This window comes from Protopterus annectens, chromosome 12.part0, assembly GCF_019279795.1.
Source record: "Protopterus annectens isolate FY-2018-M chromosome 12.part0, PAN1.0, whole genome shotgun sequence".
NCBI lineage: Eukaryota > Metazoa > Chordata > Ceratodontiformes > Protopteridae > Protopterus > Protopterus annectens.
In genome coordinates, this window is record NC_056746.1 from 167,492,204 (window position 1) to 167,510,426 (window position 18,223).

At 42.1% G+C, this 18,223-nt stretch overlaps 1 protein-coding gene across 5 annotated transcripts in view; it reads left to right on the top strand.

The window, feature by feature from the left end:
- Positions 1-18,223, top strand: part of TSC2 (TSC complex subunit 2) — a 3,048,576-nt gene that overhangs the window by 2,213,653 nt on the left and 816,700 nt on the right. The gene's annotated exons all lie outside the window — the stretch shown is intronic.

An 18,223-nucleotide genomic window follows, 5' to 3' on the forward strand; every position in this document is an offset into this window, starting at 1 on the left:
GCTCCTTTTGAGCCTACTACTTCAGTTTTCTTACAACATTGTACTTGGAAATCTGTTCTTCTTTTGACTATAACTTTGGCAAAAAGGGTGTCTGAACTTCAGGCCCTTGTGACTCTTCCTCCTTTCTTAGTTTTCCATAGAGTCAGGGTGACTCTTCGTACTAACACTACTTTTATGCCCTAGATGGTCAATGAGTTTTCCTTTTAATCAGTCTATATGTGTCTGCCTTCCTTTTTTCATTCTCCACAGAAGGTTCTTCACACTTTGAATTTGCATAGCTCGCTTAGATATTATTTGAATAAAACTAGTTATATGCTTATCTAAGCAGGTTTTTTTGTTTCCTTTCATCCCATTTCTTTCAGTTTAGCTTTTTCTAAGCAAACCGTCTTTTCTAGAATTTCTAAGGCCATTTCATTTTTTCTTCTTTACAGAGAAAATGTATTTCCTCATTAGTAAATGCTTATTCTACCAGGGTTGTTTCCTCCATTGGTGCTTCTTCCAAGGAGCTGGAAACCAGTGCCAACTCTGAGGCTGACACTTGGTCTTCTGTTCATACTTTCATTAAACATTATAAGTTGGATGCTATTTCTAGCACTAGAACTGGCTTTGCCAGAGCTGTCCTGCATGGGTTTCTGGAGGGCTTTTCATACCATCCTCCTCCCAAGTTTCCTCTCAAGCCCTTGTACTGTCCCTTCAGTTATAAACACTGCTATTGTGATATGGAAGGACATAGTACCGTGTAAAATCTTACCATAACAGTAGGTGTCCTATTCACTGTTGCAGTTTTTGTTTCCTCCCTCCTGCCCCATCTGCTCTAGTCTGTTCTTTTTTGTCCTCCTGTCTGAGGGGCTCCTCTTATTTTCCTCCTCCTTCCTTGTCCCTAGGGCCATTCTGTTGTTCCTGGGGCTTTTTCACTTCTGAGTGTGTGCATCCGTATGTCACCTTTATGCTGTACACCTTGTGTGGGGAGCGTGTCTGTGATATACGGCACCCAAGTACTAAATGCTTTGGTATACTGATCAGATATGGGCTATCCTTGGCAGGAGATCCCTTCGGTTATGAAAACTGCAGCAGTGAAGAGGACATCTACTGTTATGGTAACATTTTATACAACTGTACTTTCAGAAAGTTTTCACCAAGGATTCAGTTTTTCTACTATCAAAGTACAAACGGCCTCTGTCCAAAATTTTAACATCTGGCATAATGACACTTCAGTTGCCTCTTGTAGAAACTCCAACGCTTTTCCTGAAAGGAGCTTTCCTACTAAGAACTCCAATTAGGGATCCAGTTCCCCCATGGGGATATCATGGTAATGCTTCAAGTATTAACTCGGAAACCCTTTGAACCAGCGGCCTCAGAAGATCTGAAGTATCTCTCTTGGAAGAACATTTTTCTGATTGCAGTTACATGTGCTAAATGGATTTCTGAATTACAAGCACGGTCATGCAAACCACCTTTTCTCATTTTCCACAAAATCAAACTAACAATGAGAACACTGCCTACCTTCACCAGGCCAAGGCATTTGACATAAGACTCCACTCGGGCATTGTTGACAAACTCAAGAGGTTGGGTGCAAACCTGCATGTCACCCAGTGGATAGCCAACTGGCTCACAGACAGGACCCAGTAAGTTAGAAATGGGGATTTCACCTCTACAAAGAGGCCAGTCACAAGTGGAGTCCCTCAGGGATCAGTCCTTGGACCACTCCTTTTTGGCATTTACTTCTCAGAAGTCAAGGCCAATGTCGGTGGTCTCTGGCTGACCAAATCTGCAGATGATTGCAAATTAGGAGCTGTCATTAAATCTCAAGCTGACACAAATTTTCTCCAGAAGGGTCTGACACAGACAACTGGTGTCAGAGCCATGGACTAAAACTAAATGCAAAGAAATGCATAATAGTATCCTTTGGGAAGTCATCCATCCCTGGTAACTATCATATTAAGTTGACCCAGTAGTCAGGGACTTAGGGACACACACAAAGTAATCTAGCCTTTGACCATCATGTGTCTACAGTGGTGAGGAAGTCATTCTGTATTGCATAACTTATAAACAGAGGGCATGGCATCTAAGTCCAAGGAAGTCATTGTTCCACTGTATTTGGCATTCATCAAACCTGTGAGAGTACATTGCCCACTTTGGTATGTACCTAACCAGGCATATCCAACAGTTGGAACGTCCACAGAGGTTCCTCACTAAAAGAGTACAGGGTGTAAGTAAAATGGCCTCTGCAGACTGCCTCAAGGCCCTGTCCCAGTATTCTCTCTCTTACATCTTTTGAGGGGAGAGCTATGCCTAGCATACAGGGCATTGTCAGACCCCACTCTGATGGACCTCCTGCATATCCAAAAACAAACAGCACCAGAATTACCCTTTCTAAAGACTTTAACCTTGCCTCTGATATAAATCGGTCCTGCTGGAGAGAGAGGTATGTATCCCAGAGACTACTGCATCTATGGAACAGGCTCCCCATCCATGTGAAGCAGAATTCCTCCTTAACCCAGTTCAATTTGGATAGTTGGATGGGAAACTGGAAATTCATCCCTGGTTTGGAATCTGTGTCTGTAATGGACACACATAACCTGTAAATGGCTCATCTCCCAAATTCCTGCTTTCACTTATCAGGGGTATCAGAACTCGTCCGAGATTTGAGATGTATGGTTTGGCTTAAAAAGGCCCATGTGTTCATTAGACTAATAAACATCTATGAGCAAATCCTTTCTCCCAATGGTGACAGCTGAAGCAAGTTTAAATCAGCCCATTGATTTGCCAGTCTTTTTTACCCAATTTCTCAAACAAAGAAGAACATTTGCTACACACCCTTACTGTTAACATACAGCTCAGGTTTTACTTGCACCTTACCAAGGATATATAAGAAAGACAGATAAACAGTTTGTTCTTTTTAAAGTAAAATAGGGAAGAAATATATGAAACGTTACAATTTCCAAATGCCTTTCTGCCTGTATTTCCTTTGTTTATAATGACCAGGGTTTATCCCTACATACAGAACCAAAAGCCCATTCCACCTGGGCATTAGCTACTTCTACAGCATTCTTCGAGAGTTCCCATTGATGACATTTGTGCATCAGTAACATGGTCCACATTTCATACATTTATGTCTCATTGCAAACTGGATGTGCTCTCCAGAGCATATGCATCTTTTCAACATCCCTCCCTTCTACCCCCTTCCAAATTGTCATTTGTAAGCTTCTGGTGCTCAGACAGGCCTCAAGTAATACCCTGTCTGCTCAAAAGTTACATTGCCCTTAAGATGTTAGCTTTGATACACTTACATTTTTTTTTTTAAATAGATCTATTTATTTTGAGACATCCAGGAAACTCGAACTGAGGTAGGTTAGAGTGGAGAAGGGAATTATGGATGGGGGATGAGTCAGAGCCTTGGATCCAAAGCTCTGGAAGAAAGCACTAATGTCTGATCTGATTGGATCCAACAACCCAAACGTTGAATTGGATAAAAATGAGACAACAGAGATCTGTCATTTTGGTAAGTACATAACTTTTGATGTGATGTTGTTAAGCTCGTCCTTTATTCTCACTTCTGGGGTCGGATCTGATGCATCTGACCTGTCTCGGCTATTTTTCCAGCTCAGGGTCTTCAGCAAAGCTTATGGGCCTCATTCTTTACCCGTAATGCAACCCCATAATTACCTCAGATCTTGTTTGCCGCATAGTGAAGAGGTTGAACAGCATATTTCTGGGCTAAGTACTTAGTTTTTGTCTAGATTATTTAGTTTAATATTATATTTTTCCTTTCTTCTACTTTTACAAATGGCTAAATTAGTTTCTGATTTACTTCTTTACCCAGCTCTTTCACTTGTTTGATGTCTGTTTTAGTTAGAGGGCATCTAAGGAATGTCCATTTTTAGTTAGAGGATGTTCCTTTCTTCTTTCTTCTGTAAAAAAAAAAAAAAAAATTGTATAATTTTATATTTCTATATACTTACATTTGCTTACATTCTAAAGTTTTAATTTTGTGTGTGTGTGTAGTCCATGTAAGTTAGAGTTCTTGCTGTGAGAGGTTGGGAGTGACTGTTTTTGTCTTTCCCTCCATCTTTCTTAGTCCTGTCGCAGAAACAGGAAGGTAAGCCCTTGGGCTTCAAAAAATGTGAAAAATACAGTAAGAAGATGCATCTTAGCGATTCACACATCTGCAAGAGTCTTGTTACATTTGCCACAATTTCAACCAGTGGGCATTAATGGAATGTAAAAATAAACTTATTTTGAAAGGCTTTTTGAAGTTGCCTGCATCTCCCGAATCTTCTGATAAACCTACCAAAAGACCTTCATCGGAGCTGAGATTCTTGTCTGAGCCGAAGCAGAAGAGACTGAAGTTAACAGAACCGAAGGCTGCATATCCTGTTTTTCCAACACTTCCTCGGAATGGGGAATTTTATTGGCACTGACTGCTGCAACGGAGCATAGAGATAGGAGCTGATCTTCTTTTATTGAAAAGGTTTAATTTTGGCTCCCTTCTCCACTACTAGCTAGATCAAAGTCACCCACCCTGTCCACTAGGTCTACATGGAGTTTATCTGATGAAGACATGGATAGGGTCGTAGGGAGACTTTTGAAGACACCCGCTTTGGCCAAACTACTGTTAGATCCGAGCCCAAAGGAAACCAGGTCAGACACAAATCCCCTCTTCTGTTGCATTTCCTCCTCCAATCCGTCCCCCTTCTTCGGAGCTGGAAGATTCCAATATCCAGGTTGTGTAGGTGTCAGGTCCAGGACCCATACCTTCCTCGGATCCAATATCTGCCCAGTGTGTGTCTATGCCTTCAGACCAGGAGACCTCTAGCTGCTGACACTCTCCTGTTGGGTCTTGGGAGACCTTTTAGATCTCATTGGATCTGACTATGCCTCTGGGGGCCTTGGCACAGGCGAGTTCAGCTCCTACCACTACTTCTGTGCTGCCCTCTTCTGCACCGGAGATTCCTTCGGCTCTGACAACTTGTTTGTTGGATGTTGGGAGTTCTTTGGAGCAGGGAGGGATTGCCTTTGAGGCAATGAGGTGGACTTTGACTACTTCACAGTCTGAGACACTATCTACTTCGGGTCTTCCTCCCTCTTTAGTCGGGGTGTCTTTGTCTTCTCACGTGCCCTATCCACAGGTCTGCAGAGATGTTAGGCTTCAGGATGTACCTCAGGGTACTGCCCCCTCTTCCAAAGCCTCTGCAGAGTATCCCACTGAAGAGGTCCCTCAGAAGAGGACATGCAAGAGGAAGCATCTTGACTTCCCGGAGGAGTCTATCACATCTGACACCGACCTCGATGAAGCAGAAGGGTCCCCACGATCACCTCCTGAAGAAGTCTCCTTTGGAAACATCCTAGAAATCTTAGAGTGGTGATTGGTATTCCTCCACCCCTTTGGCTGAAGAATCTGTCTTCCTGAAGGTCTTTGCATTTAGCCCCTCACCTTTTTGGGTGGTAACTTTTTTTGAGCTTGTGGAATTAATCTCGCAAAAAGCTTGGGAAACCCCAGACACCATAGACCCTAGTCCTATATTACTGCCCCAAAAGAAAAGTTTTTAACAAAGGGTGTAGGGGTTGATGCCTTGGTTCTGGCAGCGGCCACTAAGAAGGAACTGTCTGAAACAAGTTCCTCTATCCATCCTCCTAATAAGGACTCTTAAGTCTATGGATAGGTATGGGAAGCACGTCTTCTCATCAGCGATATTTGCCTTGTGGTCTTTGAATTATCTCACCCACTTCACTAGAATGCAGAGGGACCTGATTAAAGAATAGTCAGTGTCCCTCCAAGGGGCCATAGCTGATGTGGCGGCAGATAAAATCAGTGCTTAGCTTGCCACCTTGAATTCAGTTGTCAACTCGCCCATGACACTCGTTTCCTATGCAACAGATGGAACAAATAGGGCAGCAGGCTCAGGTATCTCTCTTAGGAGGTAGGCCTGAATGCGCCTTTGTGATTTCAAGGAGCCCTTCAATTCTTCCTTCATTAATGCCCCTTTTGACAGCTCCTCCCTTTTTGGGCCGAAAGTGAAGGAAACGTTCACCAGGTATGAACAAGAGGGCAATACCTTGTCTGCCATTGGAGTACATTTTTACACTCCTACTAGACCTTTTCCCCAAGGGTCAAAAAAGGTAGTGGGAAAATGTGGTTCAGAAAATCTCAAAGGTCTTACCAGGACACACAAGGTGAAGGTTCCCTCAGAGGCAGAGGGGGCAACAGTAATGGAAGATGCTGTTCTCGTGGCAGAGGAGGCCCGCAAAACCAGGGCTCCAGAGAATCTTTCTTTGAGAGACCCTTCCAGCACTCCTGAAGGAGTGCCCAGTTGCTCTCCTCTGGAGGCAGTTGCGGGTTGATTGTCTCTGCACCAAGAAACCTGGGTAAAGATAATTGACAAATGGGTGCAGGACATAATATCTAGAGGATACATCATTCCCTTCTCCTTTCCTATCCCCCTAAACAAAGCAGTTCTAGATGTTCCCAGTCAAAAGGAACAAGCAACAATAGAAATCCAAAAGTTGCTAAGAAAGTGTCATCCAAGAAGTCCCCGCAGACCAGAGAGGATCCGAAACTTACTCAAGATTCTTTTAAATTCCGAAGAGGACAGGGGACTGGAGGCCCATTTTGGATCTCCATAATCTAAACAAATTGGTAAAAAAAAAAAAAAGAAAAAACAGGATGTGAAATTGTTCGATCTCGCCGTTTGTTCTTACACACGGGTTTGGAGCCGATCCTCGGCTCTGAGTCGGCCACATCACCAGCTCCGCATCTTCGAGAAAGCTCGAGGCACAGTTCTATCCCATGATCCTCCTGTGCTAACCCTCAGATCTAGTTTGCCACTAGCAGCAGATCGGATCGTGAGAGGCTCGGGCCAGTATTTTTTCATACTATTATACTATTCCTTTTTGAAGTTTGTAGATTTAAAAGTAGTTTAAAAAGTAGATTAGTAGTTTAGAGTTTGATAGTTTATTAGAGAGTGTGTTTTTTCATATAGCTAAAGTAGTTTAAATAGTTTAGTGTTTTTCTTCAGTTAAGGCATTGTTGTTATTCTGTCAGGACTTGACAGTAGGATTTAAATTGTTAATTTTTCTGCCTTAACTTCTTCTTCCCTTTATATACATATAGATAAGTATTATTCCTATATTTAGAGTGTTATAGTGTGTTGTTATATTCACATATATATATATATATATATATATATATATATATATATATATATATATATATATACATATATATATATATATATATATATATATATATATATATATATATATATATATATAGTGTGGTGTTAGTATTTTTGTTTACTAGAGTGCTAGTATGCCTGAAAAAGCTAAGTCAGGCTTTAAAAGGTGTCAGTGTGGACAAAAGATGTCCATAACTGATAACCATTCTTCCTGCGTCTACTGTCTTGGCCCTCTTTACTTGCAGGAAGACTGTTACATCTGTCATTCCTTCAGTGGGAGGGTCATGCTAGAAAGGCGCAGGAAGTTGGTGAACAGAGGGTTATTAAAACTCGACTTTCTGGAGGCCCTGGATAAGACTGAACAAGTGTCTAAGTCTTCGAAGGGGTCCAAGTCTTCAAGAGTGTCGGAGCCTAAGTCCTCTGCTCTGAGCACCTCTTTTCAGATTCAGACACCGGCTCCAAAGACCACGGGGTCGGGCGTCGAATGTTTGTCTCTGATCGAGACTCAAGTATTGGAGCTGGTGTCGGAGGCACCACCGCCTTCAGTCCTTCGCTCGGTGACGGCTTCGGCCCCTTCGACCCGTTCTTTGAGGCCGCTTTCCGACTCCGACATGGACCAAGTGGTACAGAAGCTAATGGAGAACTCTGCTCTGTCCAAACTAATCGAGGTTTTGTCCCAATTGGTTTCGAAACTCGAGGCTCTTCCCGCCCCCGAGACAAATCCTCCTCCGAGACTCGTCGAGTCGTCGGAGCCAGGAATCGAAGAGCCGATGATTGTAGAGCCCTCGGTGCTGAAGCCTCCAGTAGCGCTATCGGCACCGTTGACCTTGACACCTTCAGAACCAGCCGGGGGGTCTCGGAGCCGACGATCTTTCCTAGGTTCCAGGGCGGACAGTCGAACCGAACTTTCGGTTCCGACTCTCCCCCTCGGGGCCTCGGCTCAGATCAGCTTGGATCCGTCCTCAGGGTCGGAGCCCGTGGTCCCGGTTCCAGAGAAACTACCAGCTTCTTCGGAACCGATGGGGTTCTCGGGCCGGGGCACCGGTGCCTTCGACATCATGAGGAAGGTCTTGTCTGAACAGACACATACGTCATCGGCATCTTCTCCTCCTCCCCCAAAGGGTCCACGTTCTGCTTCTGTACCTTCGGTTCCTACCAAGCGTCGAGACCCAATGCCTCAGCCAGCCCCAGAGGGCACCCCTGGTTCCTCGGATGCCTCCCCAGAAGCCCCCTCTGAGGATGTACCGAGGAAAAGATTGTGCAAGAGGAGGCACATTGATTCCCCACAGGAATCTCTGACATCTGATACCGATTTGGATGAAGCAGAAGGGTCCCCACGGTCCCCCTCTGAAGAGGTCTCTTTTGCTGACATTTTGGAAATCTTGAAACAGAGGGGAGACTGGCAGACCCTTGCCCCTTCTGTAGATGAATCGGTGTTGCTGAAGGCATTTGGGGCTCAACCTTCTACCTCCTAGGTGACCCCTCCCTTTGACGAGCTCATGGACCTGATAGCGCGAAGGGCGTGGGAGACACCTGATACAGTGGAACCGGTCCCCCGCAGACCCAACAAATATATCACGGCCCCTCAAGACAAAAGCTTTCTGACTAAAGGAGTGCCATTGGATACTATGGTGGTGGCGGCAGCCACTAAGAAGGAAATGTCCGAATCATCTTCCTCTGTTCATCCTCCTAATAAGGATTCTAGGACGATGGACAGGTATGGGAAGCGCGTGTTTAGTTCTGCGACTTTTTCCATGTGATCGCTGAACTACCTTACGCATTTCACGCGTCTACAGAGAGATCTCCTCAAGGAACTGGGAGATACTCTCCAGGGCAATACAGATGCTGCTGTCTCCGAGAAAGTGACAGCACACCTTAACACCCTCAATTCCATAGTTAACTCATCCATGAGGCTCATTTCATATTCAGCTGAAGGTTCGAGTAGGGCGGCAGCCTCAGCAATTGCTCTGAGGAGACAATCCTGGCTGCGCCTATGCTCCTTTGCGGAAGCCTTCAAGTCTTCCTTTGCTAACGCCCCTTTTTATGGTGCCTCACTGTTTGGTCCCAAAGTAAAGGAGACTCTCACTAGGTGCGAGCAAGAAGGGAGACCCTGTCTGCCGTAGGGGTCTGTTTTTCTGCCCCATCTAGACCATACCCCAAAGGGCAAAGAGGCGGAAAAATGTGGTTCCGAAAGACTCCGGGATCCTTTCAGCCCACACAGAGTGATGCACCCTCCAGAGGCAGAGGAGGGGGAAGAAATGGAAGACGCCGCCCAGGCGGCAGAGGGGGTCCGCAGTATCAGGGCGACAGAGATACGTTCCCTGGGAAGCCCTTTCAGCACTCCTGAGTGCATGCCCGGCTGTCCTACTCTGGAGGCAGTCGGGGGTCGTTTGGCTTTATACCCAGTGGCCTGGCTAAATCTTACATCGGATTCCTGGGTAAAAAGCATAGTTACCAGAGGCTACAATATTCCATTTATAAACATTCCACCTGCCCCCAAAAAGCTCCCAGATGTTCTACCCAGTCTACGAGACCAGGCAGCCATAGAAATAAAAAGGCTGCTTGAAAACAGAGTCATCCAACCAGTCCCAGTGGACCAGATAGGATCCGGAACTTACTCAAGGTTCTTTTTAGTTCCAAAGAAAACAGGGGACTGGAGGCCAGTTTTGGACCTCAGCAGACTCAACACTTTCGTGAAAAGTTCCGGATGGTCACGCTACAGTCGATCCTTCCTTTCCTACAGGACGGCGACTGGATGTGCTCTATAGATCTCAAAGACGCGTACTACCATATCAAGATGGACAGAGTGTCCAGAGATCACCTGCGCTTCCGGCTGGGAGCCAGTCACTTCCAGTTTTGTGCTCTGCCCTTTGGCCTCACCTCAGCCCCCAGGGTGTTCACCAAATGCATGGCAGTAGTAGCATCTCACTTGAGACAAATTGGTAAAAAAAAAAAAAAAAAAAAAAAAAACAGGTTCCAGATGGTGACACTGCAGTCGATACTTCCATTCTTGGAAAAAGACAATTGGATGTGCTCTGTAGACCTCCAGGACACACACTCATCATCTTCTTTCGACTCTTCCCGTTAGGGGTCGCCACAGCGGATCACCTGTTTCCATTTCTTCCTGTCCTCTGCATCTTGCTCTGTCACACCAACCACCTGCATGTCCTCTCTCACTACATCCATAAACCTTATCTTAGGCCTTCCTCTTTTCCTGTTAACTGGTAGCTTCATCCTTAGCATCTTTTTCCCAATATACTCAGCATCCCTCCTCAGCACATGTCCAAACCAATGTAATCTTGCCTCTCTGGCTTTGTCTCCAAACCTTCCAACCTGGGCTGACCCTCTAATATACTTATTCCTAATCCTGTCCACCCTCGTCACACCCAGTGCAAATCTTAACATCTTTAACACTGCCACATCCAGCTCAAACTCCTGCCTTTTTGTCAGTGCCACTGTCTCCAACCCATATAACATAGCTGGTCTCACTACCCTTTTATAGACCTTCCCTTTCACTCTTACAGGTACTCGTCTGTCACAAATCACTCCTGACACTCTTCTCCACCCACTCCATACTGCCTGTACTCTCTTCTTCACCTCTCTTCCACACTCACCGTTACTCTGAACTGTTGACCCCAAGTGTTTAAACTCATCCACCTTCGCCAACTCTACTCCTTGTATCCTCACCATTCTTCTATCCTCCCTCTAATGGGCTGGCGGTGCAGGAGGTTTTTGCACTTCCATCTAGGAGCCAGTCACTTACAGTTTTGAGCTCTGCCCTTTGGTCTCACTACAGCCTCCAGAGTGTTCAAACGTATGGCAGTAGTAGCGGCTCACCTGAGACTCAAATGATTCTGTGGGTTTCTATACCTGGATGCCTAGCTCATAACTGTCCTGACCAGGCATCATTTACTCCAGTCAAGGAATTATGTCCTTCAACTCTGCTCCTCTCTAGGCATTACTTTGAATTATGAAAAATCTGCGCTAGAGCCATCTCAAAGTTTAGTGTTCATAAGAGAAGAGATGAACACTACCACTCAAATATTCCACAGGACAAAGTAGAAGACTTCTATCATTTTGTCAGAATACTAATAAAGAAGTCAAAAGCCATGGCAAAACTAGTTCTCCAAGTCCTAGGGAAAATGGCTGCATCAATCTTACTAATTCCTGTAGCTTGCCTTCACATGAGAGTTCTCTAATGATTGCTTTTTGCACAATGGTCAATCTTGAAACTTCAAATGTCCCACAAGGTTATGATAACCAATGCCTGCAGAAAATATCTCCAGTGGTAGATTCATTCAACTTTAGTGTCTCAGGGCCCTCAGTTCATTCCTCCTCATGGCCATGGTGACCATGGACGCTTCCTAGTTAGGGTGGAGGAGGTCATTTTCTCAGTAAGACAGTTCAAGGCATCTAGCAAGAACACGAGGATCATCTGCATATAAACATCCCAGAGATTAGATCCGTGCTTTTTGCGTTGCAAGCATTCCATGATTTTCTTCCTTTGGGAACGATAGCAATCCAGTTGGACAATATGTCCATAGTGTGGTATATAAACAGAAAGGGGGAACCAGATCATACCCACTTTGTCGGGAAGCTTTTAGTGTCTGGCATTGGGCGATAGCCTCTAACTGCTTCCTGATACACATCCCAGGAAAATCCGTCGTCATTGTGGACAAGCTGAGCAGAGCTTTCTATGGCCACATGAGTGGTCCCTCAATCAGAAAGTTATGGGAGTGATCTTCTGAAAATGGGGCCAGCCTTGCTGCAACCTGTTTGCATCACCCAACAATGACAAATCCAGTAACTACTTTGCCCTGATCCCTTATATGGAGGAGTCACCAAGGGATGCACTTGTTCATGATTGGCCCCCGGGACTTCTTTGCGCTTTTCCACCAATTCCACTAATCCCAAAGTTTCTGCAGAAAGTGAGTCTGTTGGGGACAAATCTTATCCTAATTGCTCCCTACTGGCCTTGTCAAATCTGGTTTCCTTTTCTTCAACCTCATCTTCAAGATGAACCCTGGATTCTGGACCCCAGTTCCGGACCTTCTGACACATCCGTCAGGAATGTTTCATCCCAACCTAGACACCCTAAAATTGACAGCTTGGCTGCTTCAGTTCCTCTAATTGCCAGGTTTCCATCCCACTCCTCCCCAGTCAAGCATAATATGTTATTGTCTCATGAAACATCTACTCAAACTTTACAAAAGCAAATGAAAGAGATTTGTTGTATGGGCAAACCATAATAGAATAGATCCTTTTACTAGCACTAGTTCACTCTATTTTACAGTTTCTATTGGAGATCTTCGGTGGTGGAGCAGCGGCAACAACAGTTAAAGTTCAACTACCTGCAATTTCTAATTTCTGTATAGGCAAAAGTGATCATCCTAGTGTGTCACACACACTTTGCAAAGCATTTTTGAGGGACACTGTTATGTTAAGACCTCCATATAAGTATCCAATGCCCCTTGGGATCTCAGTTTCATCTTATCTCATATTATTTTCCCCCTTTTTTGAAACTTCAGCTTCATGTGAACTAAAATGTCTTTCCTGGAAAACTCTGGTGGCTATTACTTCAGCCAGAAGAGTATCTGAGTTGCAGACCTTGTCCACAAAGCCTCCATATCTAGTCTTCCATAAAGACAGAGTGTCGTTAGGCACTAACACATCCGTTCTACCAAAGGGTGTGACAATACACTTAGCCAATCTATAGACCTTACAGTTTTCTTTTCCAACTTCCAAAATAAAGGAGAGTATTCCTTGCATCTCCTAGATGTTCATAGACAGTTACAATTCTATATACATAGAACTTCAGAAATAAGAAAATCAGATCAGCTCTTTGTCTCTTATTCTGATACAAGAAAAGGTCAACCAGTGTCAGAAGTCACTTTTATCTAGATGGTTAACATAATGCATATCCTACATTTATAATTCAAGCAGTAGAGTTCTCCCAAAGGTGGTTAAAGCTCGTTCCACTAGATCTGTAGCCAGGTCTGCAGCTTTTCAGGATAGATTACCACTAGATAATATCTTTGCTGTGGCTACTTGGGAAAAACCTCATACCTTTATTATTCATTACAAAGTGGATTTGGTCTGTTGGAGTAGAGCCTCCTTTGGTTCTATGGTTCTGAGGAATATTCTCCCATGAGCCACTTGAGAGTTTAGTTGCTTGGGATGTGGTCCCACAAGTGAGAATAAAGGTGAGATTGACAACGTCACATAAAGAAGTTATGTTCTTATCATAATGTTTTCTGTGTGTTGTCCATATTGTCCTTTATTCTCACAACTCTCCCTCCTTGCTCCCTGCCTATACTCCTGGTAGACCGAATAACACAACTGGTATTCAGCAGGACTATATAGCCTCAGAGAATATATCTTCTCAGCCCGAAACTAATTCATGGTCGTATCTGTAGGTATAAATATACACACTCATATATATCTAGAAATTGCTACTGTACAAGTTCTTCATTTTGGAGAATAAGATGTAAATTCTGAGTTCCTGCTAATAAATTCATAACTACTTTACCAAATCTTTTCATATATTTCTGCATTTAGGTTCCAGTCCCTAATTGACCAGCCTAACCCAGTTATTGTACTTTGGAGAATACTATGTCAATTCTATCTGAGGTCTTACTACTGAACTCATATCTTCCATGCCAAATATTCTCATATTTCTTCAGAAACGTACCCATTCTTGTTAAATTTTCCATACCAAGTTATACTTATTAACCCTCACTGTTGCAAACCAAGTTCCAGTCCCCACCCATGAAAAGTATTCCGTGCTGAAAGCTGATTATTTCTCCCGAAATTATCTTGACCTCCGTAGTTGTAGTTTCTGGTGGTGTATTAGTACATGCCAGCATAATCCCACCTCCCTTGCCATGAACCGCTTACTGCTACAGATCGATCTTTATTATTCTTTCTCCTTTTATGTCTGTATTGAAACCCATTTTCCTTGGTCTGGTACACTGCTGAATTTCCAGCCTTAAATCCTTTGTCAAATTCACATGCTCAATTCTGTCTCTTATGACATTGCTATTTGTGCTGTACACTTCTTTGTATAATTCAGTACTGTTTGCTTATTTGACTATACGTGTAAGGTCATTTATATGCCATGTTAAACTTGTGAAAGCAGCCATTGTGGTAAAAAGCTTTTACTTCCACATACTATAAAATATTTCTTTTGAATATGTTGCCAACTTGCAGTTTACATGCACACTAATGTTTTGGCAGGCTGGTCTTTTTATTTAGTTGTTTGTTCTCATCTTTGTTTGAACCTGTCACTTTTTACTAAAGTTAAAACCTTAAAGAAACAAAAGACTAAATATATTGCCAAAAATCACCAAGCTCTTAATTCATAGCAAACGCGTGTGTGTGAATCTTTGACCCTTTAAACAGTTTGTTTCCTGTAGTCTTGTAGTCCTGTTTTGGACTATGCAGTTTCTCATGGTTGTCCCTTATGCCAGCTGAATTTCTAAGGTGCATAATTTGTGATATGAAAAGGCATGCCTTACGTTTCATAAAGACAGAACTACCCTCCATAAACTCCCTAGATTTGTTCCATGTGTAGTCTCTGTATACACCATCAGGCTGTTCAGTTATTTACTTCCCAGCATACTCTCTCTGAAATTTTTCTCCACAAAATTTTTATAAAATGCATTTTGACCAAAAGTAGTGAGATGTGTCTTTATTAAAGATTCTCACACCTGTGTTAAAATAATGCATACATGATTGCTGGACTGGTTGTATCCTGTGCTGTCACAGACTGAGCTAACTGCTTATAAATGTCAGTGTAAAAATTATTTTGCTTGAAAAAACATTACTATTACTTCGTATTTTAAAGGAATTTCTCCCCAAGATATATGTGGCAGTTCCACCTGGACTAGTGCCCATACCGTTGGTGTGTATTAAAGTTTAGACCTAGCCTCCAGAACTAGGCCAGGTTTCGCTAGATAGTCCATAATGTAATTTTTAGTGTAGCTGTTCTGTGTCACCTCTCATTTGATTAAGCACTGCTGTATAGGCCTGTGATGTTGGCAAAAATGCTTTTTTTATTTACAGTATGTGTGAGAGTTTAAAGTACCTTCTGAAACATCATCTTTTCATGGTTTGAATGCAGAAGGTTCTGAATCTTGCCTTCAACTTTTATTGTGGTGCTTTGCCACAAAGCACTTTACAAAACAGATGAAATTCAAACAAGCAACTGTTAGGAAAACCAGCTAAAGGATAACGTTTAAGAATATAAACTGAACTGGTTGCTAAGATTGTAATGTAACTAATAATATACAACTAATACAATAATTTTTATTTTATTTATTTGATATTTGTTTACTGGGCAGGTCCAACTGAGCTAGTAGCCCATTTTCAGAGGAGACCCAGGGAGAAAAGCTCCACATATAAAAATGCATCTGCAACATTAATTATAAATATGGACAGGTACACCATTTCCCAGTTGTAGAACAAAATATAATACACTTGTTTAACACAGTACTAAAAGAGAATACAAATTATTGAACACAGAAACCAGATCTTCATACAAAATATGGAGAGAGAAAAATTTAGAATACAAGTACACCATTATGAAGTTGGAGAATACAACAAAGAGAATGCAAGTATTTAACACGGTATAAACATGAGGGTACAAATATTTTACATAGTCACAGTCAACAGCAACAAAATTTGGAGAACATAAAAATTAGAATGCTTAGCTGTGGAGAGAAAAGGGACTAGTTGATGTTAATAAAATATAAATGTCTCCCTGTTAAAAGTGCACAAAACATTATTCCAAGTCCTGACACTTCATAAATCGAACTGTGATTCTGCTAGTATAACAAGGAACTGCAAAACTAGCTGTAAACGTTTTAAGTATTTTTTTCAGGGACAGAACTCCCAAATACTCCATTGATTTTTGGGGGAGTTGCACCCCCACTCCTGTTACTTACATATGATTGAGATTTCTTTGAAGTACAGGGAATACTCCAAAATCCTTGAGATTCTTGATGAATATATATCTCTTCTATTCGCAGTTCAGTTTTTTGCTGTTTTGATCACAGTTATGATCAGTCAACTTTCAGTGGAAAACAAATGTAAAGGTATATCGGAATTAAAACAAATCATCAAACTCATTGCTTCAAAATCACAGCAAAACACTGCTTTTCTTACAGCAATTTGCAGAAGGAATGCAGGACATAACAGTAATACTGAAGGAGAGTAGAGACAGTCCATAGGCAGCCAGATTCAGCTATTTTTGAATCTACTATGGAAGCATACTAAACTGCTATTGAAATAAATACGCTCTATAAATATTATAGCACAAGTTTTCCAAATTGTTACTAGTCCTTACACATTTTTAATAAACAGTTTTTTGTTTTTAATGCATGAAAACAGACATTAAATATAAGACTGTTAAACAGTTCTTGTTTGGAACAGTTCACTTCTAACAAAGAACTATAAAAAGCATGTGAACAAGTGATGATTACTTGCATATGACAGAAGAAAAAGAGCTCCTAGTTATACACTTAATTGTTAGTTCTTTATAAGCTTTAAATATAGTTATAACATTTTCCATTAGTTCAATGAGGTTTGGTAACTGTTAGAAAAACTGCACTGTTAATCATTTGCATGTTAGCTGGAATTTCCAGGATTATTATACTTTTAAAATACTCCATGGCATGTTACGTTTCATACTGTTTGCTAATCATGTGATAGCATTTGTCGCATTGTGAGTGAGCCTGCTACAGACTTTATAGAAACAGGATCTGATGAAGGCCTTTGGCTGAAAGCGCTTATCATGAACTATTGTTTTACTCTTTTCATTATTTTAATAAAACACACTATAGAAATGGGTACAACTAAAATAATAAAAAAAAACTGACAGACAATGCATGTTTTCTTTATTTCTTCAAAAACCTTTTTGATTTTTTTTTAACATAGAAACAGAAGTACATTTAATACAGTTGTAACTAGCAACAATACAGTTGTAAAGAAAGAAAATAGTCCCTTTTGTCATAGGGAAAAGTACACACAATGTATACAAAATGCTTGTAAGATGTTAACTAAAACAGATTGTGATATTCCGGAGAGTAAAGTTTAGTATAGTAAGTAATAACACATGATCCAGTGTTTTCTGTGTTTGGCTGATTCAGTTGTGGATCTGACCATGGCACAGATTAGAAAGAGCATGCTTCAGGGCTCTGACTCCTCTCCTACCCAGAATTCCCTGTGGTCCTCCTAATCGCCTCAGGTCTTGTTTTCCACAGAAGATTTCAGATGGATCTTCAAGGGCTCCATTGAACTTTGTTCTTCATCAGAAGAAACTGTATCCTTTCCTTGCTCCTCCACTACAGAATAGTAAATTAGTAATCTGATATTGTCAATTTTTTCATCTTGTCCTCACAGATGTGTTACGGATCCGATCCTCGGATCCAACTCTGCCATTACTAAGCTTGTGGCAACCAAAGAAGCTCTTGGACACCCCCTTACCCACAGTGCATCTCTCCCTGTTCTCCCAGATCTCATAGATCTCATTTGCCACTTCATGAAAGACATGGTTCTTTAGAGCTCCTGGATCGTCCGGTCGTATTTCTTTATTTCCTTTTTTCTCTGCTCTTTCTCAACTTTTAGTGTCTTATTATTGACCTCTCTCCCCTTATTAGAAAACTTTCCTTTTTTTTTTTTCATTTGACAACTGCTTTTTATTAGGGTACTTGTCTCACTATCTCTCTCAGTCTCTCACCACTTCCCCTATAACCATCAAAATGATATTGTTAAACCTCGTTCATTCCTTACACATGGGTATCGGTTCCGACCTCGGAACCGAGCCGGCCATTTTCCAAGCTCAGGTCAGCTTCAGACTCTTGAGCTAAACTCTTACCCATAATCCCCCTCTCCCTGTTACCTCAGATTTTTTTTGCCGCGTTGCCATTCGGTCATGTCAAGCTGCTTCTCTTGAGCTAAGTACAGTTATTTGTTGTTTAATAACAAGTTATATTACTTTTCTGTCAGAAAAGTTTCTATTTTGTTGTCTCTTACCCTATCGCATCTAG